Genomic DNA, 27,872 nt, shown 5'->3' with positions numbered 1-27,872 from the left:
ACTCAGTGTTTCTTTTTGTCTCTAACAGTGTGAAATTCAGCACTTAGTGGGGCAGTTACAAAGAAGATATTCAATTAATGAATGACTTTGAAAAAAAAAAAGAAGAATGGAAGGAAAATAAGAAAAGAAAGAAGAAGGGAGGGAGGGAGGGAGGAAGGAAAGGAAGAAAGAATAAAAGTTGAAAGAGAAAGAGAAAGAAAAACAACGGAAAACAAGAAAGAAAGAAAAAAAGCTGTTCTTAGGTCCCAACCTCTTATAATTCACGTTATTATCAGGAGATGGAGCTGCTAGAGGGAATCTGAGACTGTTCTTGTGGAAGACTTTAGTCTGAGGTCAAAAGTTAATGATAGAAATGTTCAACCAAGTCTCCTCCAGGGCATCAACATCCTTTCGTCCAAACCCACCTTATCTCTAATTCCTGACCATCCTCCTACTCTGTTCCTCAAAGACACTCAAGATTAACACTGTGAACTTGGCCCTGATCAGTGTAATGATCCCTCCTGCCCTGCCCTCTGCTGCATCTTGATGGCGTGGTACCATCCCTGTGAGCAGCCCGAGTCCCCGTGCTGTGGCAGAGGGATATACAGTGCCAAGTTCATCCAATTCAGTAAGGACATCCAGACTATTTAGCTTGACAGTGACATCTGCTCACAAGGTACAACTTCCATATGTCATAGGATGAAAAAGCAAGAATTTCCTTTGTCTGTGAATGTCTATTTTAGCTGTAAGATGTTTCACTTTTGAACTGCTTTTTCTGGATAGGCTTTTAAACAGGGATGTTACTAATTTTTTAAAATTTTATCTTTATTGTTGAAAGTATTACAGTTGTCTCCCTTTCCCCCCATTGATCCCTCCACCCTACAACTGCCTCTCCTCCTCAATGCCTCATGTAATTGAGGTTGAGTTTAAAGCCAGTAATCATAGGTCCTACCCCCTTTTGCAGTTTTAACAATAAGTTAATAAGCAATGCAGACATATTTTATACATGCACATAAATAAAACATTTAAACATTTCTGCCCGAGTCCCCCAGTCCCCTAAGCCCTGCCTTATCCAGCCTCAGTCTCCCAGTCCCCTCAGCCCTGCAGGGTAGTGCAGTTGGAGGCCATTGGGCCAGTAGGGGAGGGCAGTTGGGGACCATCATGCTGGCAGGGGATCAGTTAGGCATCAATCAGGCTGGCAGGGGAGTGGTTAGAGGGCTATCAGGCTGGCAGGCAGAGTGGTTACGGGCAATCAGGCAGGCAGGCAGGTGAGTGGTTAGGAGCCAGCAGTCCTGGATTGTGAGAGGGATGTCCGACTGCTGGTTGTGGGATCGAGCCTAAACTGGCAGTTGGACATCCCCCAAGGGGTCCCAGATTAGAGAGGGTGCAGGCTGGGCTGAGGGACCCCCCCCCCCCCCGCCGACCCTGTGCATGAATTTCGTGCACTGGGTCTTTAGTAGATATATATTTGATTCTTACAAAAAACAGTGAATTTGGCATCAGAGTTATTGTTATTTCCACTTCATTGATATAAACTTGAGGATCAAAGACATTTAAATATATCTTTCTATAAACATCCCCTGTGGTAAATTGTAGACTTTATTGAATGCCATGTTAATTTCCAAGCCTACAGTACAATGAGCATTTAACAAATGAGAGTTCCAAATAACTTTTTCCTTTTTTTAAAAAAATAGTGGACTTGAGTTTTTAGAGCAATGTTAGGTTTATGGAAAAATTGAGCAGCAAATATAGAGAACTTTTAATTCCCCTTTTCCCATAAGGTTCCTCTATTATTAACATCTTGTATTGGTGTGGCACATATAATTGATAGGCCAGTATTAATGCATCATCATCATTATATTGTTGTTGAAGGTTACATTTCACATTATGGCTCACTATTTGTGTTGCACAATTGTATGGGATTTGCCAAATGCAAATGTCATGTATCTAACGTTCCAGTGTCATACAGAATTTCATTTCCCTAAAAATTCCCTGTGCTCTACCTATTCATCTCTCCCCTGCTTTCCCTCAAACTCTTGGTAACCACTGATCTTTTTACTGTCTCCATCATTCTGTCTTTTCCAGAATGTCATACATTTGGAATCATACAGTATATAGACTTTTCTGATTGTGTTCCTTCACTTAGCAATATGCATTTAAGGTTCTTCATATCTTTCTGTGGCTTAATAGCTTATTTCTTTTTAATTGCTATATAATATATTATTGAATGGATACACCACAGTGTGTCCATTCATCTGTTATTGGAAGCCATCATGGTTGCTTCCATGTTTTATCAATTATGGATAAAGCTGCTGTTAATGTCCATGTGCAGTTTTTGAGTGCACCTAAGTTTTCAACTCATTTGGGTAAATGCCAAGGTCTGTGATTGCTCGATTGCATGGTCAGATATGTTTAGCTTTGTAAAATGTTGCCAAGCTGTTTCAAAGTGGCTGCACCAGGCTGTGTTCCCACCAGAAGTGAATGGAAGTGTCTATGGCTCTACATCCTCTTCAGCATTTGGTGTCCTCAGTGTTTTAAATATTGAGGTGATTGCATCTTTTGACCAGTTTGTAATCGGGTTGTTTATTTCCTCATTGTTGAGTTTTAACAGTACTTTGTACAATGTTCTTTACCAGATAAGAGTTTTGCAAAGATTTTTCTCCCAGCCTGTGGCTTTTTAAAAATATGTTTTTATTGATTTCAGAGAAGAAGGGAGAGGGAGAGAGAGACAGAAACATCAATGCTGAGAGAGAATCATTGATTAGCTGCCTCCTGCATGCCCTCCCCCCCCCCCCAACTAGAGATAGAGCCTGCAAGTCAAGCATATGCCCTGATGGGGAATTGAATCATGACCCACACCTTGTGTTTCATTCTTGTAAGAGTGTCTTTTGTAGATCAGAAATATTTAACTTAATGAAGTCCCGGTTATCAATTCTTTCTTTCTTATATTAGGCTTTGGTGTTGTATCTAAAGAAGTCATTGCCAAATCCAGGACCAAGACTTTTTTGTATATTATTTTCTAGAAATATTAGTTGTCTGACTCCCCAGCTCTGTCCAGCTCAATCCTCAGCCTGGGAGAGTCCCCAGAATGGCTCCTTACCAGTTTTTGTTCCTGTTGACTGCAATACTGTGGAAGGGCTTCTTTTTATTATGTTTTCACTAATTGTAAATGTAGAGAATGCTAAGCCTGGATTTCATCTAGACCAGCAATACACAACTTGATCATGTGTCAGAATTTCTTGTGTTGTTTTTTAACCGTAGAAGCATTCAGTTCCTACTCCAGTAATCCTGATTTGATAGGTCTATGGGAGGGTCTTGGAAATTGATATTGTTATGATGCTGGAGAGTTAATTTGGATATTAAGATTGAGAAGTACTGTTCTGAACCAAATACCTTAGTTCATAAAACTTCTTTTAATCTTGAAATCTCACAGTGACCAAATCCTAGGTATTTAACTTCCCTGTTCATTAAATCTCACCCACTTTTTTTTTAAATAATGAAACATATTTCCATAGTAATATTTTAATTGTCTCAGGCCATTTTCCCAGTTCCAATTTCATTTCTCTCCTTAGTTTAGAATTACAATTTGTAATTTCGCTGCTAAATAAAGTATATACAATTCACTGTCTAACTGAAAATTGCCATCCATTCTTTGGACCTTTTTTCATTTTATGTCTTCAACATCTAGAACTGGTCATTTCTGACTGTCCCACGCATTGCTTTGACTTTAGCTTTGATGAAGAAGGCTGTGAAACTCTATTGATTGGGACCAAAATTACATTACTTAATTGATGCTGACCCCTCAGTGTTTCTTGGCAATTTTTGATGCCTCATTTCCCTCCTTATTGCATTCACTACCACAACCATCTCAAACCTTCTTCACTCCCTCAATATCCCAAGTGACCCCAGCAGATGACTTCAACACCTTCTTTACTGAGATAAAAATCAACTGCATGTGAGATTCTTATTTTGCCTTCTCTCTTCCTCAAAAATCCCTCTTTATCTTTAGTTTATATTTCCTTTTTAGTTCTTATCTCTTAGAAAGGCCTGCTCTTTTCCTTTCCTGAGACTAACCCCTAGATTTGTGCTCTTTATTTTATCTTACCTGGCTCATACTTGGATTGCATCAGTTATTCTCCTTGCTAGCATCCTTAATCTTTTGTTCTCTTCTGGATTCCTCTCTGCCTTCAAACATGTTTTGGTCTCCCCATCCTTGCAACAAAAGAGGTTGCTCCATAAATATTTAATGAAGATATATTGAATTGAATTGAACTTAATTCTTCAAGCTCACAGAGTTACTAGTGACAGAGTAAAAAAATTAAAACCCAGGATTCCTGATTTTAGTTTAATATTCTTTCCAAAGATACAAACATTTCCTGGAGATATATTTTAGAAGTAAATGTCTTTCAAAATCCAAAACTGGAGATTATATTTGTTGAAGTGTAAATGTTTAATCCACTAAGATATTATATTGTTTATCTACTCATCAGTAAATAGTATTGATTGTAAGACAATATGATATTTGGTCATTAAAATCTCATATTATACATTATACATGTAAAAATTAGTTACAGAATTGGAAACATATTAGTCATGTATGATAGATAAACTAATTTGAAGGGCTTATTTTATTATGTTATTTAAATGCTGTTATAGGTTAATTTAATACCAAAGACTTTTTATTTATTACCAAATTGATTATTACTTAATTGCTTATCATGTTTATCTCTTAAAGATGCTTGAGAAACAGTCACTATTAATTTAAAATCAATCATAGTAGTTGAATAAAGAAACATTATCTTTTTTTCCTATCCGGAAAATAGATTCTAAGACCAAAACAATGCATCACTTTTTAGAATTAAAATCTATTCTGAGAAAAATGATGCCAGTCACACACATGCAGAAAAAAACCTCTGACCAGACATAATTCTATTATATTAATTTATTGGTTAACTCCTCTTGGGCTGCTGTAAATGTAACAGAAGCCAGACTATGAATTGCAAAATATATTCACAAGACATAGCCAGATGCCCAGAATTTCAATGTTATATAAAAGAGCGTGCTTTTTGGCCATGAAATCTCAATTCTAGTTGAGTCATGATGCTTTCTTTTCTGAAATAATTTAGTATAATTACACGAAAACAAATTTTTAGTGAAATGATTTATATGTAGCAGATATGTGACCATATCCTCTCAAGATAAATCTATGGATTCTAAATTTCAGTGGCTGTTTAGATCATCAGATATCTAGAAATAATAAGTACTCTTTAGAACTTCTCAATGCCCTTTATTAATTTGACTACCTTTTAGTTTTGCACGTTCAAAATTGGATAAAGAAATAACTGTAGGTCAAATTTCCTAAAAATTGGTGTACGTGATTTCCTCAACATCTGATAACTTTCTATCTAGTTGACTATCGAGTTTCAGTTTTCACATTTTTATAAACAAACGTTATGTCATTTCTAATTCTAAGCTTTTGTCAAACAATTTACAGTAACTTTTTAAGAATTTTAAAAAGTAAATTTCAAGATGGATAAGAACTGAACATGTGTATGTTTTAATATTGTACCTAATACCTGTCCATCTGGACGTAGCATTGCTATTGATGCTTTTACCATTGCACCGGAATACAGACAGGTATTCATGCATGTTGCATATGACTTTGATATTAGAAGTGGATTATGAACCAATGGCTTGTACAAGATCACAATGGGTGTTAAGTAGACTTAGCTAAAATCATTATATGTTCTAGCAAGTCAATTCTAATATTTCTATTTTTTTCATGAGGAAAAAAAATGTTTGTACAGGAAATTCATTAATGACAGTATTTCAGTCTTTGCAAAATGCATTAATAGAATGTGTATTAATTTTATTCTACTTCTGTCATTAAAATCACGATCCTGTATAATATAACCAAACACATAATAAAACAGGATACTTGCTTTAGTTTTATGGGAACATTCATTTCCTCCATCATCAGTGTCACCCTGCTAATGTTTGCATCCTATTTAGAAGGGAGGAAAAGGAGAAGAATTCCACTTTACCTTTGTGTGGTAGTGTTGAATCAATTGCTTACAGGACTAGTATATTTCAGTATCCCCTAATGAGCACCTTCCAATCACATGGAGACAGAGAATGGCAGTTAATGGGGAGGAAACAATAGATCCTCAGTAAATCTGGGAGGTTTACCTATAGGAAATATTATTGTTGCAATTCTTTAACTTCAAAAATTCCTTAAAAATACATTGGGAATACTCATTCCTTCCTCTTTAGTCTGTTATAGTCTCTTTATATCACAAAGTCTTAACAGCTTCATTATTCTAATATAATTTTTATATTATACACTTTATCTTAGAATAAAATTTTTATTGTGGCCTTGGATATTTTTGCTATATCAGCACAACATTGTATGTGGACTCTTTGATTGTTCAGATTGCACTATTTTATGGATTACAAATGAAAAAGAGAAGAAACAATCTCATCTCTCTACACTTGGTTTCTCATGTTTTAGTACTAACGCTGCCCCCACCCCCACCCCCAATCCCCCCTCGCCTTTTTTCTTAATTTGTCAAGCAGGTTTCTCTCTCATGGCTTTTGTACTTGTTTCCTTTGCAGAACCATCGTTCTCCCACCGACCCTTTCTGGTTATGTAGTGTTTGCTCAAAGTTCTCCTCCTCAACAAGTAATGATCTGATTAGTTTTTCTAATGTTGCCTTCCCCACACACTCTATCTTTCTGACACTTATCAATATCTGACATTATTTTTAATTATTTGCTCATTGTCTTTCATTTACACTATAATGTGAGATCCCTGGGATAAATACATTGCCTGTTGTTTACTGCTCTATTTTCACTGCCTAGAATATCTGTGGCTGATACATCTTTGATATTAAATTTTTGTTTGACTTAATAAATAAATGGATGGATGAATGAATCAATAAATGAATTAATACATAGTGTCATGTCCCAAGTAACTCACTGTCTAATGAGCCTGTCAATTACTATTATCTAAATATATTGTCAATACCACATGTATTTATTAAAGCCACCATCTCAATCTGCCGAAAATGATTACTAGCTCCAATTGCTTCCACTGAAGCTGGAATAAGGCAATAACATTATCTGTCTAAATGAACATCAGAGTTTTCCCATCTTACAAACACTAATAAATATTAAGAGAAAAATATGTTAGAAGGAAAGGCAGTTTATTGAATTTTTATTGGTTGATATTCCTTAATCAGATTCTTTTATTTCTATTCAGCTTTTATGTATGAATAAGCACTCATCTGTATGGTTGCATGGAGAAGGCAAGCAAATGATAAAGAAGGAAGCCAGTTTGGAGTTGAAAAATTCATTTAAAATTTTCTCTTTAGGAGGCGTCCTCAAACTACGGCCTGCGGGCCATGTGCGGGTGTTTTTTTACTTCAAAATAAGATATGTGCAGTGTGCATAGGAATTTGTTCATAGTTTTTTTTTTTTTAAACTATATTCTGCCCCTCCAAAGGTCTGAGGGACAGTGAACTGGCCCCCTGTTTAAAAAGTTTGAGGACCCCTGCTCTTTAGCATCATTGATTGTGAATATCAAAAGGCGATAGAATATTGCTATTAGTGCCATTGCTTTACATATCCCAAAATTCAAATTTAAAAATAAGTTGTCAAATTTTGTGTTTGTAGGTTAGTTGTTTTTCCATAATAGGAACTTAATATATGCTTTAAAAGAGAATGCAATAGTTTCTTAAAACAGTGAACTCACTTATGGAAATGTAAGGGAATTATCATTGGCTAAGTTAATTAACGAGAACAACTTGCCCAATAGAACTTTCTGTGATGTTGGAAATGTTCAATAATCAAGTACTTAAGAGCCACTAACCATATGTAGCTCTTGAGTACTTGAAATGTGGCTACTATGAGTGAGAAAATGATTTTTAAATTTCATTTTATTTTTATTAGCTTTAAATATAAATCATGGTATGTAAGCCAGCTGCTGCCATTTTGAACATTGTCATTCTAACTGTAAACAATAATGATTTCTAAAAAATTAATTAGTATCTGCTTACAAAGTTCTCAGTTGTCACAATGTTCTGAATGTGAACCACCTTGACTTTAGTCTAAATCTCTCAGCTTTTTATACTGCCAACACCCACAGTATACTTGGGTACACATTTCTCATGAAGGTTGGATGTGATACCTAACAAAGTTCCTTCATATTTTAAATAGTAACCTGAAATGTCAACCACTTAATAGATAATTCTTATTAGTTGTTTTGTGTTGATTTCACTTAATAGATAATTCTTATTCGTTGTTTTGTGTTGATTTGGAAGATATTGATAGGAGGAAAGCTAGTTTATAAATCTAAAAGGTATATAACTGTTATATAGAAGCCTAAGTAACTCTTTGCTTGTTTTATCAGTGGTTTTCTTGTATAAGAACTATTATCCAAGTCTCTGAAAAAGTTTGAATAGCAAAGGATAAATAAAGCAAAAGCATTTCTCAAGAACACAATGTCATTCTACAGTGTTATAAAGTACTAGAGGCCTAGTGCATGGATTCATGCACTGGTAGGGTCCCTCGCAATCCGGGACCCCTCAGGGGATGTTGGAGAGCTGGTTTTGGCCTGATCCCTGCAGACCAGGCTGAGGAACCCCACTGGTGCATGAATCTGTACACTGGGCCTCTAATATGCATGTAAGATCTTTGGTTACTCTCTTTCTGCCCATCCGCTTCCCCCTTTCCCTCTGAGATTCATCAGTCTGTACCGGGTTTCCATGCCTGTGGTTTCCGCTCCTGTGTTGAGCATCTGCCCCTGGTGGTCAGTGTGCATCATAGCTACCGGCCAGTTGGCTAGTAGCTTAGGCTTTTATATATATAGATGTGTATAGAAGTAATATTCCCGCTCATATAAAAATACAATAACATAACTAATAACCAGCGGGGCTGAAGTAAACATTATATTCTTGGTTTGTTTCACTGGAGCTTGAGCTACAGAGGCAAACGCTATGTCAGTATTTTTTTCAAGTTGCTTATTTAAATCCCCATATGTTGACAACAATTATACCCACCTTGCAGTTCTATCTTGGAAAATATATAAAAATGTGTAGCATGGTGCCTGGCACATAGTAGGGATGCAGTAAGTGTTGATTTTCATTTTTCTTATCTTCCCAGAAGCCACTGTAGCTATAAATAACAGATCAAAGCATGAGAGAGGGTTAAATATTTTTCCCCTTATAAATTGAGGTAACTTCCTTGCAAAATCAATGTACATAGATATGAACTTGCCATAAACAAGAGAAAAAAGGATCTGCCATTTAACAAGGATACCACTTACCAACTCTACTGAGATGTCAGTATTTTTAATAGACACATTTGCGGAGTAAATTATGATTTTGAAGAAAAAGTCACATTTTAAATGCAAACTATGATGAACATTACAAAAATACACAAAAGAAGATATTTTTATTTCCAAATTTCCATAAGTAAAAGATTATAGAAGGTGGTGTAAGCTCCAAAAGTCTCCCCTTCCTCCCCCCAAATGTTATGGGGAAAATGGTAAAGCAGTAGACTGAGTAAGAAACGAAAGGATGCTTGAATTTTCCGGTCTGTGTCACTTTTACCTTAACATTTTTCTGCATGTTCATTTCCTTTGTGTGCTTTTCTTTCTTAAAGAATAAAAGAAAAAATCTGTCTCATGAAAATGCAGGAGAGTCATCCCACATAAAGACCATCTTTAAAATGCGCATTATTTATTTGACAGACTGTAATGGCTGTTTCAAGGATATTATGGGCTGTCACGTGAATATGTATTTTAGAATGAATACTACAGTACAAATACTGTGCTTGCACAATGCCCATCAAAAAATATAACCTAATGAAATCTCTTTTGAAGATTAGGCCATATATAACAATATCCTGGAAATGGAAAACTCAGTTGAGTTAAAATAGAAAAAGACCTTACAACCCTAAATGATGCACAGGTCAACTTCTTTGGAAGATGAGGGAGTAGAAAAGAGAAACAAAACAAAATGTAACTTAACCTTGAATGATAATTATACTTCCAGCTCTTGATTCTGACATCAAGTGAAATACAGCCTTTTGAAATTTTATATTTGGTTGATACTGATAAATCATTGAGTGTTTTAGAATTATATTGTATTTGTAAGATTATAGACCCAGGTATCACACTCAAAATTATTAATAAGATTTAATGAAGGAAAGATTATTTTAGGTTAGGATAAAATGATCGTGCCCTCATCTAACCCATTTTTGTGAATATCTCTAATTTCCATGGTTCTGTACGAAGTTCAGTAGCAGATTCAGGCTGCAGTGAATATCAATCCTTACATGAAAGAACTTAAAGTCAAGAGGGAAGCTGTAAAATTATAAAAGTTGCTATACACCAGGCTAAAACCAGTAAGAGATATTGAAGGCATATAGATAAGGTGCTCCAGCAGCCTCATAGGAAATAATAAATAAAAAAGGATAACGTGGCATATCTACAGTAAAGATAGATGACTTTGAGTAGCATTCCACTAGTAGTTGTGACTTGAATTTAGAGTCACTTTTACCCCTGTATACCCATGTTTTTACCCCATGTTACCTACTCTATTTAATGTTTAAGAAGCTATGTTTTGATTGTTGTTATCTTTTTTTTTTATTTAGGACATATAAGGATATATTTTATTAGTGTTGTTATATTTCAAATTATTTCAGTAATTACCAGGGTTTTAAAATCCAGATTATTCTAATAAATCGACAAAGTAAATATAATACAATAAACTTCATATAAGTCATTGACTTTAACTTTTAGTAGATACCCTTCTTTCTTTCTTCCCTTCTTTCTTCATTCCTTCCTTCTTTTCTTTCTTTCTCTTTTTCTTTCTTTTCGTCTTTTTTTCTTATTTCCAAAAAAAAGTCAAATTTAGAGTTCTTTTGCTGAGAGACAGATTATTCTGCCAATCAAAGCTCCTTTGCTTCTAAATTTTTTCAAAAGAACAGAATTTCTCATTAGTATGTCTTCATTGGTCTTCAGAGGAATTTGCAGAACTCTAAAAAAAAAAAATCAGACACCACTGCCAAAAGTATTGATATTAAAATATTTTTAAGCACTTGATATGTGCTATGCATTTATTTAGATTGGCGTTGTCGATTATAACTATAATGTGATCCACGTATATACTTTACTTTTATTTTTTATTAAGACAAAATTGGTATATAATATTTTGTTAGCTTCAGGTGTATAACACAATAATTCAATATTTTTATATAATACAAATTGATCACAATAAGTCTAGTTACCATCTGTCACCAAACAATTGACTCCCTTTACCCATTTCTTTTTCACCTTTCACCTCCTTCCCTTTTGATAATTACCAATCTGTTCTCTGTATCTATGAGTTTTGTTTTTATATTTGTTTGTGTTTTTTTTAGATTCCATATATAAGTGAAATCAAATGTTATCTGTTTGACTTATTTCACTTAGCATAATGCCCTCAAGTTCCATTCATGTTTTACAAATGGTAAGATTTCTTACTTTTTTATGACCGAGTAGTATTCCTTAGAGCAGTGATGGGCAACCTTTTGAGCTTGGTGTGTCAAACTTCGCCAAAAAACTGAGCATAACTCGTTGTGTGTCACTTTGAGGAAAAAAACATTATTTCGCAAATGTTTCATCCTCGGCATGCGGCCGCCTCAGCGGCCGTGTGTCATCGGAAATAGCTACGCGCGTCAGTACTGACACACGTGTCATAGGTTTGCCATCACTGCATAGAGAATACTACTAGACACTAAGGTTGTTTTTATCTAATGGCTATTATAAGTGATATTGCAATGATATAGGGGTGCATATATCTTTTTTTAAATTAGTGTTTTCATTTTCTTTAAATAAATACTCATAACTAGACTAGCTGAATCCTATGGTAGTTCCATGTTTAATTATTTGATGTAGTTTCATACTGTTTCCATAGTGGCTGTGCCAATTTACATTTCCAACCAAAGTGTATGAAGGTTCCCTTTTCTCCACATCTTTTTCAACATTTGCTATTTCTTATCTTTTTAATAATAGCCATTCTAACCAGTATGAGGTGATATCTCCTTGTGGTTTTGATTTGCATTTTCCTGATAATTAATTACACTGAACATCTTTTCATGTGCCTGTTAGCCATCTTTATATCTTCTTTTTTTTGTTGTTGTTGTGTTTTTTTTTTAAAATTACTTTATTGATTAAGGTATCACATATTTGTCATCAACCCCCTCCCCCCATTCCCTTCCCAATCCCCCCCACACGCAAGCCCCCCTCCCCCTGTTGTCCGTGATCATTGGTTCGGCTCATATGCAAGCACACAAGTCCTTTGGTTGATCTATCTCCCTTTTCCCCACCCTCCCCTACTTTCCCTCTGAGGTCTGACAGTCTGATCATTGCTGTTCTTGTTCTTCAGTCTATGTTGTTCATCATTTCCCCTAGATGAGTGAGCTCATGTGATACTAGGAATACACTTATAGGGACTGAAAATGAGACAAGCAATAATGGTTATGCTGAGAGGCAAATGAATCAGTCTGTAGTGAGTTTCCTTCTGGGCCAACAGTTCTTTTGAGTCCCGGTTTCTATGTCCAGCAGTTGTTAATGTGTTCATAACAGCAATGATATTTCAGTTCTGGATGGTGGACAAATGGTGGTATTGCAGGTCCGACCCTCTCTGGTTTGGTCCTGGGCAATCTGCAGTGACGCATATCTGCTGACTGCTAGTATGGCAAGGCATGGTCAGCGTCTTCCATCTCTGGACTGTTTCTCTTCTGACTTCATGGCTGGAGCAGTCCTGTCAATTCCTCTCTGTTGCAGGAATCCACATGTCTCGGAGTTGTTTTCTGAAAATATACAAACATATTCTCGACCAAAAGTTAATAAAGGAATATTTTCTATAAATTTGACTTGCGATCCTTTTTCATTTTTTTGCCCAAATGATTTTTCCTTTGGCTTGTTTTGACACCATGTATGTTTTACCTGGGTGACTTGCTGTTAGCATTACAAATGAAAGTTAATTTTCTAAAGTAAAAATTTTCTAGATGTAATTTATTTGCAGGATATTTTTCCTTACATGATATTCTTCTACTATCCCCCCTTTTTTGGTTTAAATATTGGGAGGCTTTTGGAAATTTTATGCTGTAATCTTGATAGCTTTTAAATTGGAAAAGTGTTTATTTAGATCCTCTGCCCACTTTTTAATTGATTTAATTGTTTTGCTATTGAGTTGTTTGAGTTCTTTATATATTCTAAATATTTATCCTATTGAAGATATATGGTTTGAAACTATTTTCTCCAGTTCAGTAGGTTGCTTTTTCTTTTTCTTTTTTGATGGTTTCCTTTGCTTTGCAGGTTTTTAGTTTGATATAGTCCCATTTATTTTTTCTTTTGTTGCCTTTGCTTTTGGAGACATATCCAAAAATTAACACCAAGCTGATGTCATGAAGCTTTCTGTCTCTGTTTTCTTCTAGAACTTTTATGATTTCAGATCTTACATTAATTTTGGGCTAATTTTTGTGTGTGGTAAGATAGAGGTCTAGTTTTCCTTTGCATGTGGCTAGTTTACCCAATACCATTGATTCAAGAGACAGACCTTTTCCATTGAATAGTCTTGGCTTCTTTGTCATAAATTAATTGACCATATATATGTGGGTTTCTGAGGTACCTCTGTTCTGAGCTCTCTGTTCTGTTCCATTGATCTATATGTCTAACACATTTATATACTTCTTATAAGTTAAATTAAAAAAGAAATTAGGTAAATTTAATTTAATAACATATTCATAATATATTATCACTTCAACATCTATTTATTTATGAGATAGTTTAGATTCTTTTTTTATATGAGTTGTTTGAAATCTAATGCATATTTCCTCCTTGCAGCACACCTCAGTTATGACTTTACCAATATTTTACCATAATTAGGGTTTTAATGGTTTACTTTGCTTGGTTGATTTTGTAGACTGCTTCTTACATATATATTTCAGAAAAACTAGTACATCCTTAGAAGAGGCTTTTGTAAAAAACTAACTTTTCGAGGACTTCGATCATTTGCATACACCCTGTCTAATTAGAGGTATTTTTTAGAAGACCTTGTTTTGTGGTCTAGATACTGAACTATTGCCTCAAGCATTTTTTTAAAGAGGAAATGAATCTATAAGCTCTGATCAACTAGACTTAATTGTTTATAAATTGTTAAACAGAGCTTGAGCTTGTTAAATTTTAGAATTTATACATGATTGAGAAGATTCACTTTCCAGGTTGAATATCACATGGGCCTTTTCCATGCCCTGCTGAAGGAAGTAATGTTATCTGGGATTATACAGTTCATATCCATGATAATGGTGGGAGAACTTATCTCTCCTTAACTATATTTCCAAAAACTGGTTATCAGCTTGGTTAGAAAATTTAGCTGAAGCTAGCATTAAAAAATGCTTAGTTTTAGTCAGAATAACAGAGAAACAGCAATAATCAATCAATGCTGTTAGGTCAATCGCTCTTGAAGCATTTGTTTGCAAATTCAGGTTATATTTAAAGGAAACTATGGGCATACCAAAACAAACAAACAAACAAACAAACAAAAACACCACGAGGTTATAAAGTGCATAAACTTGAAGGAAAGAACAACATTTACAATTTATTTATATTTGCCATTCATACTATACAGTGTCGATTGCTAGATTTTACCAAACCCTAGGCACATGCATGGCTTATTTATTTTGTGTATGTGTCTAGCTTAGCCTGTAATACAGTAGAGCATGACTCTTAGCACTAGCTGCTGTCATGGTCTGAAAATTCTACATTTTTTCTAGTATTTAGTAGAAAATAATACAGAGCATTCAAACAGCAACATTTTAAGTAATAAGGATTTTAACAAAACCCTGAAAAGTGTGCACTAATCAAATTTTCCATAAAGGAATATATTTTGGAGAAAAACTAGAAGTACTAATTCTCAGAGGAATATTATATATTGCAATCTGTAGGGAGAGATTACAAATGTCTGGACTTTCTAAGAAAATCAAGAAGAAAATCAAACAAAAATGGCTTTGATATACTGTATATAATGATTTACCTTAGCAATCACACACACACACACACACACACACACACACACACACACACAAACACACTCATAGCAATTTAAATATTTAGTTTTTTTTATATATGTCATTAAAAATATTTTTTACAAACTATGTTTTGCTCAAAAATAAATGTGTGATTAATGCATTGTTTAACTTCCCCATGTAGACTGCTGCTAGGCAGATTCTGATATTATTTATTTTTATTAGTTTATAATCTGTCAATTTTTCTTGCTTATCTGTCAACTCCCACAAAAATACATAAATCAAAAATGTAGCAATGTGGACACTAACAAGGCATAATTATTGTAGGGTCTGTCCTCCTTTAAAGAAAAAATACAATTACCAACCAGATTGCTGCTGGGATTAGGTCAGAATTTGCATAATACTGACTCATATTTTCTTAACAATTTTAACATCAGACAATAGCTTTTGCAAATCTATAATCCCTTATTATTTTCTAGCTTTAGTTTTTGGACTCTATTAAGAAGTTCGGTCAAAACAAGATAATTATTAGAATGTAACCCATGGAAAACTTTAATTACTCAGTGGCATGTTTTTAGGATTAGGTCAGGTTTTTAAAATGTTATATAAAGTAACACAAGGCAATTATGCTTGCCTAAATGTAGTTTTTTTTACAGTTAAATTTATTCATTTTTTCTGCAGATAAATATTTAATAGAAAATACTTCTGTCATTGCATGAGCTTAAGCTAAAAATGTCTTCTTCAGCATCATCACGAAGCAGTTAGACATTATTAAGCAGTTAGAGGGCTAAGAGTCAAGAGATGATGAAAATTTAGAAAATGTTAACTGCTATAAAATAATAGCTGCTAATGTGGGGGATTATGAAACACCCAGTAGCGGAGTCAGGAACAAATAGGTCCTTTCTGAAGTCCTGGAGGCTGGGGGTAGGATCCGGGGTTAAGTAACCATGATATATTTATAGAGGGCAAGGGATCACCATAAAATAAAGCAGCAAATAGTAAAGAAGTCAATGTAAAAGAGAGGCCGGGGATTTAGGGTATAGAGATCATAAATTTTCATCGATATAAACAGCCTGTGTACCTCAGGAGTTGAGGCTGAGCTATAATTTCAGGTCTGACCTATGGGCCTTTTGTGTTCACAGCGCACGCACGATCAAGATGCCATCTATGGGGGTGTAAAAAAAAAAAAGAAAGGAGAAAAAAATGTTTCAGATCTGTGTGATTTACTCATTTAATCATCCTCAACTCCATCCCCAACACAACAGCACAGTAGTTGAGAAGATTTTATTGTCTCCCTAAATTACATTTAATTCTTACCCTAGCACATCCCATAAACAAGAACACTGAATGATGTCTCCTCCACCATGTTCTTCCAAAAGGAAAATTGTTGCATTTTTATGCACGACTTCTCAGAAGGTCATTTCCCTTTCTCTGCATTGCTCAGGTTTTCTCATTTACATGTTTTAATTCCAAATATGTATTTTAAAAGCCACTTAAAACTTAGTGGGTTAAAAAAACTTAGCGATAAAATGAGCTTGTTTAATGGTTTAACAGAAGCAATAAAAATAAGCAAATCAACACAAAAGAACTATTAAGTATTTAGCTTTTAGGAATTATCCTGAAATGGAATAGTCAGTGGTTTAAAAAAAATAAGTAAGCTGCATGAAGACCCATCTTTTTATTTAGAGACATTGATTTTAATGTATGTAGGCACTAATCTAAGCTTTCTATTCTAAATTGACACTTAATGAGCAAAATATATTATTGTTTGTATGTGTGTGGTATATATGCCTATGTATGTAATACCTATTTCTCTCTCTGTCTCTCCATGTACAGAACACACATTCTCTCTCTCTCTCTCTCTCTCTCTCTCTCTCTCTCTCTCTCTCTCTCTCTCTCACACACACACACACACACACACACACATACACACACACACACACTCACGAGCGCGTGCGTGAGGTTATTATTAGACTAGAGCAGGCAGTGGTTAACAAAAAGGTGGTTGAGTAAATGATAATATGAATTGTGCTTATTTTTTTTATTGTGAAGAGTTTATTCAGGATATTTAAAATAAGCTCTCAGAAAGAATACCTCCAAAATAGTCATTTGAGTATTTCAATTATTAATCTTAAAAAAATTAAAAAAAGTTTATGGGCTCAGCCGTATTTCCATTTTAACACCAAATATATGGGGATCTGTTTCTTCTCTTTTTACCGCTGTGAGAAATGAAATGCACCAGGCTAGTTTGGAATGGTCTTGCATAGAGCAAAATCTGTTGAGCTCTCATTGCCTGCCTCAGCCAGGCCTGAGGGACAGGGCTCTTTCCTTCATCCACTAGGGCGCACTGTTGTACAGAAAAACAAAATGTTTGCGTGCCCTGCGGAAGAATAGCAGGATGCCTTGAGCTACCTCATAAATACTCTTACACTGTTTTCACTAACTACAGAGAGAAGATCAAGACAGAGAGACTAGCATTGAAACATGTTTTTTCCCCTCGAAGAGAGGGCCACTGTCCTGGAATTGTGTAGATTTCCCTTGAAGACAGAAAAAAGGCACAACATTTTTAATTTTTGTAGTGAGAGAAAGGGTGTAAATAGAGGTCACAGGGAAAGAATGTTGGTCAACAATTTTCAAATTAGTATACAAATATTTCAGTTATTGACCCGTCTCAAAGCGACAAACTGTTTCTCATATCTAACTCTTGCAACCAGGCATTGTTTAAATATAAAATTCCATGAAGTTAAACTATAGGGTTTCCTACTAGGGTCACAGTGCGCTAGCTGAGTCAGTAACTATGACTGTATCACATATTCTTTCTTCTCCCATGGCATCATCCAAAATATTGACCTCTTGATGTGAGTAAATAAATGAACAAACAACAAATACATAAATAGAAGCAGAGTTTTTTTTTTTTTACTTATTTGATATTATCCAAAACATACTAAGAAAATATTTGTAGGCTTGCCTTTGTATCTGCTAGCATATTTCCCTGTCTACATATGGGCTGTACTTTATCAAGCAAATTACTTACAGAGAATCCAGTAGGAGGGAAGGGGGAAAAAGCTATTCCTTTAGTTCTGGTGTAAATCATTGGGAATTTTTTGCTGCATGGATTAGCACCTCTTGTATCCCTCATCTCTTCAGGGCAGTAAGCTGAGACAATCGTAATGAAGACCAGAGCTAGTGGCTACCACCACCACAAAACTTTGGAGGGAATAGGTCATCAAAAAGACCTGAGTCTGGAACTGCTTATTTCAGTTGGTTTGATATAAGTCTCACATTTGATAAGTGCCCTACTTCAAGGTTGTTAATATTTCACTAAGAACTTTTAGCCTACCGAATTAATTTCTCACTGTGTTATGAATATGACACTGATAGACTTTTGGTCCAAAGTACAAGAGGGGAAAACAAATCCAGTGAGTTATGCAAATATATATTACAAGTGCATTAACCCATGACACACTTCATAGAGAAGGAGTGATGTTTATGAAAAACCAGCAAACCCATTTATTGGAATAAAGGCCTTATGGGATTTTTGTGTCTAAAATTTTTTCTAAGAGGCCACTTTCTCTAGTCTACTCCCTTCAGATTAGATTTTGCTTTATATCCGTTGCAGATCTATAGATCATATTCAGTATTTAACAGTTTCCAGGACATGAAACTTTACAACTTTATTTCACTGTTAGCATTTCTCCTCATAGTCAAACAATGGTCTACCTACTATAATTGGTCTCTACTTTCTTTACAACTGTGATATACTTTTCAATATGACAATTTCTTCAGCTTCACTTTGGAGGTGATGGTGTTCTACACTTAATAAATTTGAAACATGACCAGCAGAGTTCCTGAAATATAGATGGCATTTAATAAATATTGAATGGAAAATGCATGCATTTACTAGGTAGCTACTATTTATTGAGCCCTTGTTATCTATTAGTTGCCCTGGTAATTATCTTACATTTATATGCATTATATCATATGATGCACATTATCAATGGAATGAAGTGATATTATCCCCAGTGTTACATATAAAAAAGGGAGGCTTACAATGGTTTAGACATTTTCCAAATGAATGAAAAATAGATTATTTAGGATTTGAACTCAAATCTATTGTGTCTGCTTTTACTAGTCTGGCAAATTATTACTTTTCAATTAAACTTTTTAGTGAATCCAAGTTCAATAAACCAATACACATGTATTTATTGATCACTACCTCTGTACCCAGATCTAATGACGTTACAAAAACTAGAAAGCAAATATTGTAACCTTGAGGCATAAATGATGAATTTTGGGAGAGAGACAAAATGTAGACAGAAGATCTTAAAGCAATCAGAAATTGGGTACTATACCATAGGTACATGTGCAATTCATCGACATTCATAGAAGAGACAACCATTATTGGGTCATAATTTATGAACAATGATTTCAGGATACAAACCATTAATTCAGCAAGTATCTAGGATCCATCTGCCAAGTACTGGTGAGGTGTTAATGTAAAAAGCATGGCATTCATACACAAAGCATTCAAAGCAGTTAGAATAAAGACGGGAAACACTGAACTGAGGCACACCTAAGGAAGTGGTGATTCCAACCAACCTGAGGCATAAAAAGCATAGTAGTTTTTTGTGTTTTTTTTGCCCTTGACAAAAGGCTCGGATAGAAAGTTGGAATTTATCTGATCAGTAATAATGTCATTCTGAAAATTCATAGGAAGGAAATTTTAAGGGGTGCTTTTAGATATACCCATTGGAATGGATTCCTGATGTTGAACATGGAGGGAGTAAGGTCAACTGCTTTAATATTTTGAAAGCATAAAATGCTTTCCTAGGTATTCATAAATTGGTAATAATACATTTTTTATACATTTTTATTGATTTCAGAGAGGAAGGGAGAGGGATAGAGAGATAGAAACATCAATGATGAGAATCATTGATCGGCTGCTTCCTGCACGCCCCCTACTGGGGATGGAGCCCGCAACTCCTGCATGTGTCCTTGACCCGAATCAAACCTGGGACCCTTTAGTCTGTTGACCTACCCTCTTATCCACTGAGCCAAACCAGCTAGGGCACATTTTTGAATCCAATCTGATTATATAGGCTCACCCTTTTGTAAGAGAGAATGATATTGTTGACCATTATATCATTAGGACCTACCACAGTGTCTGGAACATAATTCACACTCACTAAACACTTAGGTAATTATTTGGCCCTGGCTTGTGTGGCTCAGTTGGTTGGCCACCATCCTGGCCACCAAGGGGTTGCCAGTTCGATTCCCTGTCAGGGTACCTGGGTTGCAGGCCTGATCCCTGGTAGGGGCCATGCAGGAGGCAGCCAATCAATGTGTTGCTATCACATAGATGTTTCTTTCTTCCTTCCTCTCTGTAAAAATCAATAGAAAATATTTTTTAAAAAGAAATTAACTTAAGTTCTCATAGATCTATCCATACTTTAAATTTGTTAAATGAGTCCAAATATTTCAATGTAAAATAAATGTTTCCTGTCCATTATATATTTTTCTATTTCCGGTATTGATTGTTTTGTGTTACTAATTTGGTTCATGTTTCTCAATTGAGTGCATTTAAAAAATATATATTTATTGATTTCAGAGAGGAAAGGAGAGGGAGAGATAGAAACATCAATTATGGGAGAGAATCATTGATCTGCTGCCTCCTGCATGCCACCCACTGGGAACTGAGCCCACAACCCAGGAATGTGCCCTTGGCTGGAATCGAACCTGGGACCCTTCAGTTCAGTTCACAGGCGGATGCTCTACCCACTGAGCAAAACGAGCTAGGGTGAGTGAAATTTTTATTAAAACATATATTTGCAGAAATAGATATGATATCCAAAATGGATACTTATGTGCACAAATCTGTGAGTTTTCTTTTCAAATAGAAGGACTGATAATTTTTCTGGAATCTGACATAGTGATCTAATTTAAACATCTCCTAAATACATAATGAATATAAATATCAGCTGTTGAAAAGATGGTAGAAATATTAGATTTGGGAATTTGGATACAAGAGGATGGCATTTGAAAATATGAATATGCAGTATACACCAATCTCATAAGATAGTGCATGGCAGGAAAGCCAATCCATTTACAGATGTACATGTAGGCGTGTTGGAAAATATAAAATTTAAATCTGTTAGAGTCAGTGCAAATTTCTGAAAATTGTTCATTATTTAGCAGCCATTTGAAATTATATCTATTTTTTTCCAACATAAAGTGGGAACATAACTCATATTAAGTAACACACTCCATCCAAGGAAGGGGTGGGTCAGATGGTCCAGTTTATCTAAAAGCAGAGTGGACATATTTAACCAACAAAATTTAGGGAAATATACAATCTATACTGTTTTCTTCTCTTCTTAAAGTTGGCTAGTGATTTTACTTGGTGAATTGGACTGTTGTTATTGATGTGATTGCTTTTGCAATTGCACTATACAAAATAAGAAAAAATATTGATTTTAAAGAAATGTGCAAGGGAAAGATGGTGGTCAGGTAAGTTGACTTAGGCTTTACACAAGTCATTATTTTTCATGTTACTTACTTCGTGTAGGGACATTTTTTCACATTTATCCTCATGGGAGATAGTTGCTCTTTCTGAATCTCTACTTATTCTGTCTTCCCCAGTCAATATCACTAAGCTTGTACTTATTCACAAAATATTTTATGTGATTTTTAATTTACTAATTTAAGGGCAGATTCTGTCAATGTATTTTTGTTGCTAAGACCTGGTTTTAAACATTTGATGAACAAGACAAGTATACCAATAGAAGGGTCCTTGGGCTTCTGCTCAAAGATGTTGTATATTCTGTAGATAATCAATATCGTGTATGAAAATAATGACTTTGGCAAATTCAATTCATGTGTATGTTCCTGCCCAATAGACACATCATGTAATTGTGGCAGGTAGAGATACGCAGTGAACTTGACAGGACCAATGATCCTCTGCTCTTCCATATAAATTCAGAACATATACAAAGAAAATATTTTTATTAAATTTATTGGGGTTAAATTGGTTAATAAGACTATGTAGGTTTCAAGTGTACAATTCTGTGACACATGATCTATACATTGATTGCATTGTGTGTTTACCACCCAAAGTCCAATCTTCTGTTGCCATATATTTGATCCCCTTTACCCTTAACCACCTCACACCATCTTCCCTCTGGTAACCATCATTTTGTTCTTGGCATCTATGAGTTTTTGTTAATTTGTTTTTCTTGTTGGTGCATATGTTGCTTTCAGTTTTATATCTCATGTATGAGTGAAATCATATGGTTCTTGAATTTTCCTGTCTGGCTTATTTAAAAGGAAAAGCACACAGTTGCTGTTAATCTGTTGGTACTAAATCTGGGCACACACACACACATACCCAGGAACATGTACACGTGCATGCACACACACACATGTACACACACACTTTAACACATATCTATTTGGCATATAAAGTCAAAATTAAGATATCAATCAAATTATCCTTTAGAAAATGGCACAGTTTGCTGAACCATGAAACACATTTATTGCAGCTATTGACATGGGTGGTGTTCCTTCTTCCTTCAGAATCCTGACTCTGCATCGTTCTGCTGCCCCTCCCCCTCAGCATTCGTCTCCCTTATTCTCACCCTTGACCTTCCCTGTGGAATTTCCCGTGGCTAATGCTACTTTATATTTATTTTAATAACACTCACTCTCACTCTCTTTCAGACTCTTTCAGTAGGAACAGTAAGCTGACTGATGGCTAGAAAATTAGCTCAGGGAACTCTCTTTTTTCTCTCTCTCTTTACACACACTCATCTTCCCTCCCTGTCCTTGTTAGACTAGTGAGCAAATTGAACCTGTGACTCTATCACATACTCATCATTAGGCCAAGTGCATTCCTGTCCCATTTCTGCTCTAACATGTTTATAGCATGTGCCCAAGGTTTCTCATTAGAATTCCAGGGGAAGAGTGCATATAAAGTCTTGTGGATATTATGCATATAAACTTACTAGTAAGAATATTTCTGTTATCTCCTTCTCTGTAACCCCTCCATGCCATAAACATAAAACACATGTAAGATTACCTTTCCTGGGATTCTGAGAAAATTAAATCATTTTAACCTCTTCATTCTTGTGTTTTCTGAGGGAGGAAAGAGCTGAATCAACTAAATATGGCCCTTTTAATTAAGGAAATCACAACTATACAATGATAAATATTAACAATATTTATCAATAGAGATGGGCAACAATGGAATATAGAAATAGAATTATTAAGCATAGAATGCTCTATTGGTATATACAAATATTACAAGGAAGTAAATCATGGCTAAAATGTTAAATAGCATGTTAAAAATAGCATGCTCCTAGTTATAAGTTAAATGCTGCAATATTCCAGATGATAAGCAAGCTGGAGAGTTCCACGATATTACTTAATGCCATTTTGAAGTTTAAAACATGAACTGGTTTCACATTTCAATCTGATTTTTAAAATTAAATGTATTGGGGTGACATTGGTTAATAAGATCATATAGGTGTCAGATTTTTTTAAAACAGAGATTCTCTACATTTCTTGAGGGATTGGACATATTTGTTAAATGACAACTTAATATAATTCATGTACTTACCAAACATCTTACACTAATGTGAAAATTAAATATCCCTTAAAGAGGAAAGAATGAAATCTGTCTAAATAAGAACTATTTGTACACATGTAACTTATTGTATAGGCTATTTACAGCAGAAGAAATATTAGCATTATTGCATAATGAGCCCCTGGTAATGAACTGGAAACCAATTATTTTTTTTTTAGAACTGGAGATTGGGAAGGTTTCAGAAGAACTTATATTTAAATTACTCTTGCTGTTGATTTGTTTTTAGCAAAAATTAGTCCCAACCCCGAATACACTGCCCTGGTAAAGAATAACCGGAAGCCCCAGATATGATCTTGCAAATGAAAAGGTTGAGGCCTCAATCTCAACTCAGAAGCAGGTTTTTATTGGTCTTCACAGTGTTGTCTTGGGAAGATTATTTAAAATATTGCAATAGTCGCCGACATAAAAAATTAGAAAATTTACCTGGAAAATTAAATTTCTGGCTTCTTAAAAAATAAAAGCAGCTCTCAGAACATAGAATCTGCTTTCCCACAAAGCAACAGTCAGGTAGAAGTTAAAGATGTCTGTTCTTCCCAAAGTGCACTCTGTCTCCTGGTGGCTACTGCTCACTCCCATGCCCACTGCCCCCAACCTCAGGTTCAGTGTCAGCTGCTACTTACCGTCCTCGCTTCTGCTTCTCTTGTCCTGGCCACCCTTCATTCTGTTGTTATCTGCTTCACTAGTGTAGGAATCTGAGCTGATGTGATCAACACAAGAGGAGCAAGATGGACTATCTTGACTTGTTACATAAGACAAATGAAAATACATGCAATAAATGGCCAGACTTACATGGAAATTCAGGTCTCGTCAGTTCTAGTGCCCAAACTCTAACTACCTCCAAACTACCTTTTCTAAATTCTCATCCAGTCCCTCTTATTTCTTCACTTTATTTCCACATCATATCAATCAAACACTATCATGATTTCAAGGTCACAAGATCCTGTTGCCGTGCACCTTGTACTCATCTCAAAGTGGTCTAAATATTATAGAGGACACTATCCGCTCCTCTCTCAATTTCCGGGATGACCAAAAGGTTGTAGAAGTACCTAGGAGTCATGCTAACTTAAAATGATGCGACGTTATGCTCCATTAGGATATAGGACTCTCGTGTTCAGCCCTGCCCAGACGGCTTTAGTCAGAGACTGTGCAGTGGAATGTCTGGGAACTGCATTATCTCCCCTAACACTTGGAACATATCTCTAACGAAGTTTATCCCAGTAAACGTTTATTATCTACTTGCATGGCTGTTTTCTTCTCTAAACCAGGGCTGTCTAAGAAAACTTTCTGCAATGATGAAACAGTTCTATAATCTAAACGACTAAAGTAATGAGTAGCCACTCATGGCCAGTGAACACTCAAAATGTGACTCCATGATTGAGGAAGTGAATTTTTAATGTTTAATTTTCAATAATTTAAATTTAAATAGCTACCCGTGGCTAGTGCCTACTGTTAAACAACTCCAGGCAGTGAGCTCTGCTGGGCTGGGACTCTGGGTTGTATGTTTTTCTATCTCTGGGATCTTGTGACTTAGCCAATAAACATATGTCGCATGAATGAGTACAAGCAACATATAAAGAAGTTGGACATGTGGAAATAAGAAAACTAATCAATTGAAGGAGGATCAATAGTTCCTCTATAAGAGAAGGGAAATATGGAGATTCGGGATGACTTCCCATAGAAGAATATACGGAGGGACAGTTAGTGATGGATAGTGGTAACCAATGCGTTGTGTTTAGCAGGATTTCCTGAATTCAGTTCTGAACCCGGGAAAAACACTAAGACCAGGGTACAATTGATCAGAGGTGAGAGAGCTTCATTTATGACCTCCGTGGTTTCTGATCTGTCTAATGTGAGAATTATGAAGATAGAGGGAGCTTTTCCTGCATCTCAAACAATTTCTAAACACAGATTGTTCTTATGAAACCTTTGCATTACTATAAAAAACTACACATTGAATTATTTTGGGGCATAAACAGCGAATCACTAAATTGTAAAATGTTTCTTCGTCACTCGCCCTTATGCAGTTCAGCTTGGAAAGCAGAATTCCAGGTGCTGGAAATCTCTTCCAACCTTAAAATTGAATTAGTTCAATCAGTCTAATATTCTAGGCATTTTTTTTTTTTTTAGGTTATAAACATGAGCCCTTCCAAAACAGAGAAACTGCCCAGGATATTTTAATATGCAGAAAGTTTAATTATTCAACTCCATGCAAACCCCAGTTTCTAATTCATGGGCCTGAACTTCCCAATGAACAGTGAATGGGGATATTTTGGTTCTAATAGAGCAGAGGGCAGTGTCTTGTCAAAGACCTCAAAAAGGGATAATTGCTCGGTAGATGTACTCTGTAATTAGTCTCAGAAATGATTTTTTATTTCTCATTTGTACTAATATTAGGCCCTATTTTTCGGAGCCCTTTGAAGACAGTTTTTATCTTCTATGAATATCGGAAAACCTTCTAATTTCATGGCCTTGAATAATGTTGGGTTTCTCCTGTTGGAAACCTGCTTGTGTTCGCATAGGACAGATAATTAATCAGGATATTTCAAAGTAGTATACCTTATTAGTAAATGGACAAAAAGCTCACTTCCAACTAGTCACACCATTTTTAATAAATATTTTTGATTCAAACAAAAGAGTTAAGAAAACTGAAGGTGTATTAGATTTTAATGTAATGCAGATCCAGCCTGGAGGGACAATTTTAGAGGACACATGAAATTTCAATACTTATCTTTGAGGTGCCATTTTAAATTCCTTTCCACTTTAAAGCATTTGAAGTCTGTTTCTGCTTAAAAAATTTTAGGTCAAAATAATTGAGCAAAAAGAAAGAAAAAGAGAAAGAACTCATGGACATGGACAACAGTGTGGTGATTGTGGGGAGGATGGGACTTGAGTGGAGGTGGAAGAGGGTATCGGGGGTGGGGGGTAAATGGTGATGTAAAAAAATAAAGAAAAAAAATTTCACATGGAATTAATTTTCTTTACCCACTGGAGAATCACATGAGCTCCAACACAGTTAGAAATTAACAGAAACTTGATTTTCTAGTTTTCTACTCACTACTGATAGAAGTAGTTTTGGTAAACTTGATATGAAGGTCTGCAGATTAAAGTTTTGTTCTTTAAGACTTTTCTTGTTATGGTAAAAATGTAACTATAGTGAAAGTTTTAGGGGAAGGTGACTATAGTTTCAGAAATCAAAGCTGTTTCCTGCCCAATTATAATGCTCAATTAACTCTTGTTCCCTCCAGTGGACCATATCTGTTCTCTTATAATAACTCAGTGATGATACTAATGTTCGATTATTCTAACCTGACAGGAGAAATGACTCCAGGCTGTGATTCAAACTGTGGCAAACATATTTAGTTCCAAAATGAATCTTGAGTTATGTTATTCTTGTAGAATGTTTCTTTGTCTTTGTTTATATGCAATGTGATGCAGGAACCTCTGTGCCTGAACACATTTGGAAGTTAATTTCAGTGCACTTAAACTACAGAAATGAGAAAGAATAGGTTTCTGCATAGCACAAGGAATCGGAAGCTGTTGATGGTAGTGACTTTCTCCACCATAAACGTATGTAACCTCCATTTGCATTCCTATACATGAGCCTCTAATTGGGAAGTCTATGCAGTGGAAATATTGCACATACACTATTATTTCTAATGACCTAGAACAGCGGTTTGCCGCTCTGTTGACTAATGAGTTTGCCGACCACTGTTATATACTACCCTTTACCTCTTTGCACACAATATGCCACAATTACCTAATCCTCACAGCTTCCAACTACACGGTAACATTTAGTCTACCAGTGGTTGGCAAACTCATTAGTTAACAGACCACTGACCTAGAATATTGCCAACAAACTATCAGTGGGGTTCTTTGAGTTTCTTTTGATACCTTCTTACCTCCCCCCCTTTTTTTTCTTTCTTTAAAATGTATATCCTGAAATAAGGGGTGGGAGGAGTATTGGTCCATCAGTAAATTAGGATTTTATTATGAGTGTTGTTTTAAAATTGAGTCTGTAACAAATCTTTCAAATTTATTTTTAATATATTAAGCGATAATATCAAGTTGGTAGCCAAAAATTGTCATGGTTTTATGATTGTGATTATGATTGCCATGCTTTTTTCCACACAGTATTCATTTTATGGAAAAGAATTTGTTTAAAAGAAGGAACTGTGTG

This window comes from Eptesicus fuscus, chromosome 19 (genome assembly GCF_027574615.1).
Source record: "Eptesicus fuscus isolate TK198812 chromosome 19, DD_ASM_mEF_20220401, whole genome shotgun sequence".
NCBI lineage: Eukaryota > Metazoa > Chordata > Mammalia > Chiroptera > Vespertilionidae > Eptesicus > Eptesicus fuscus.
The sequence above is the reverse complement of the archived record's forward strand: the minus strand, read 5'-3'. Positions refer to the sequence as shown.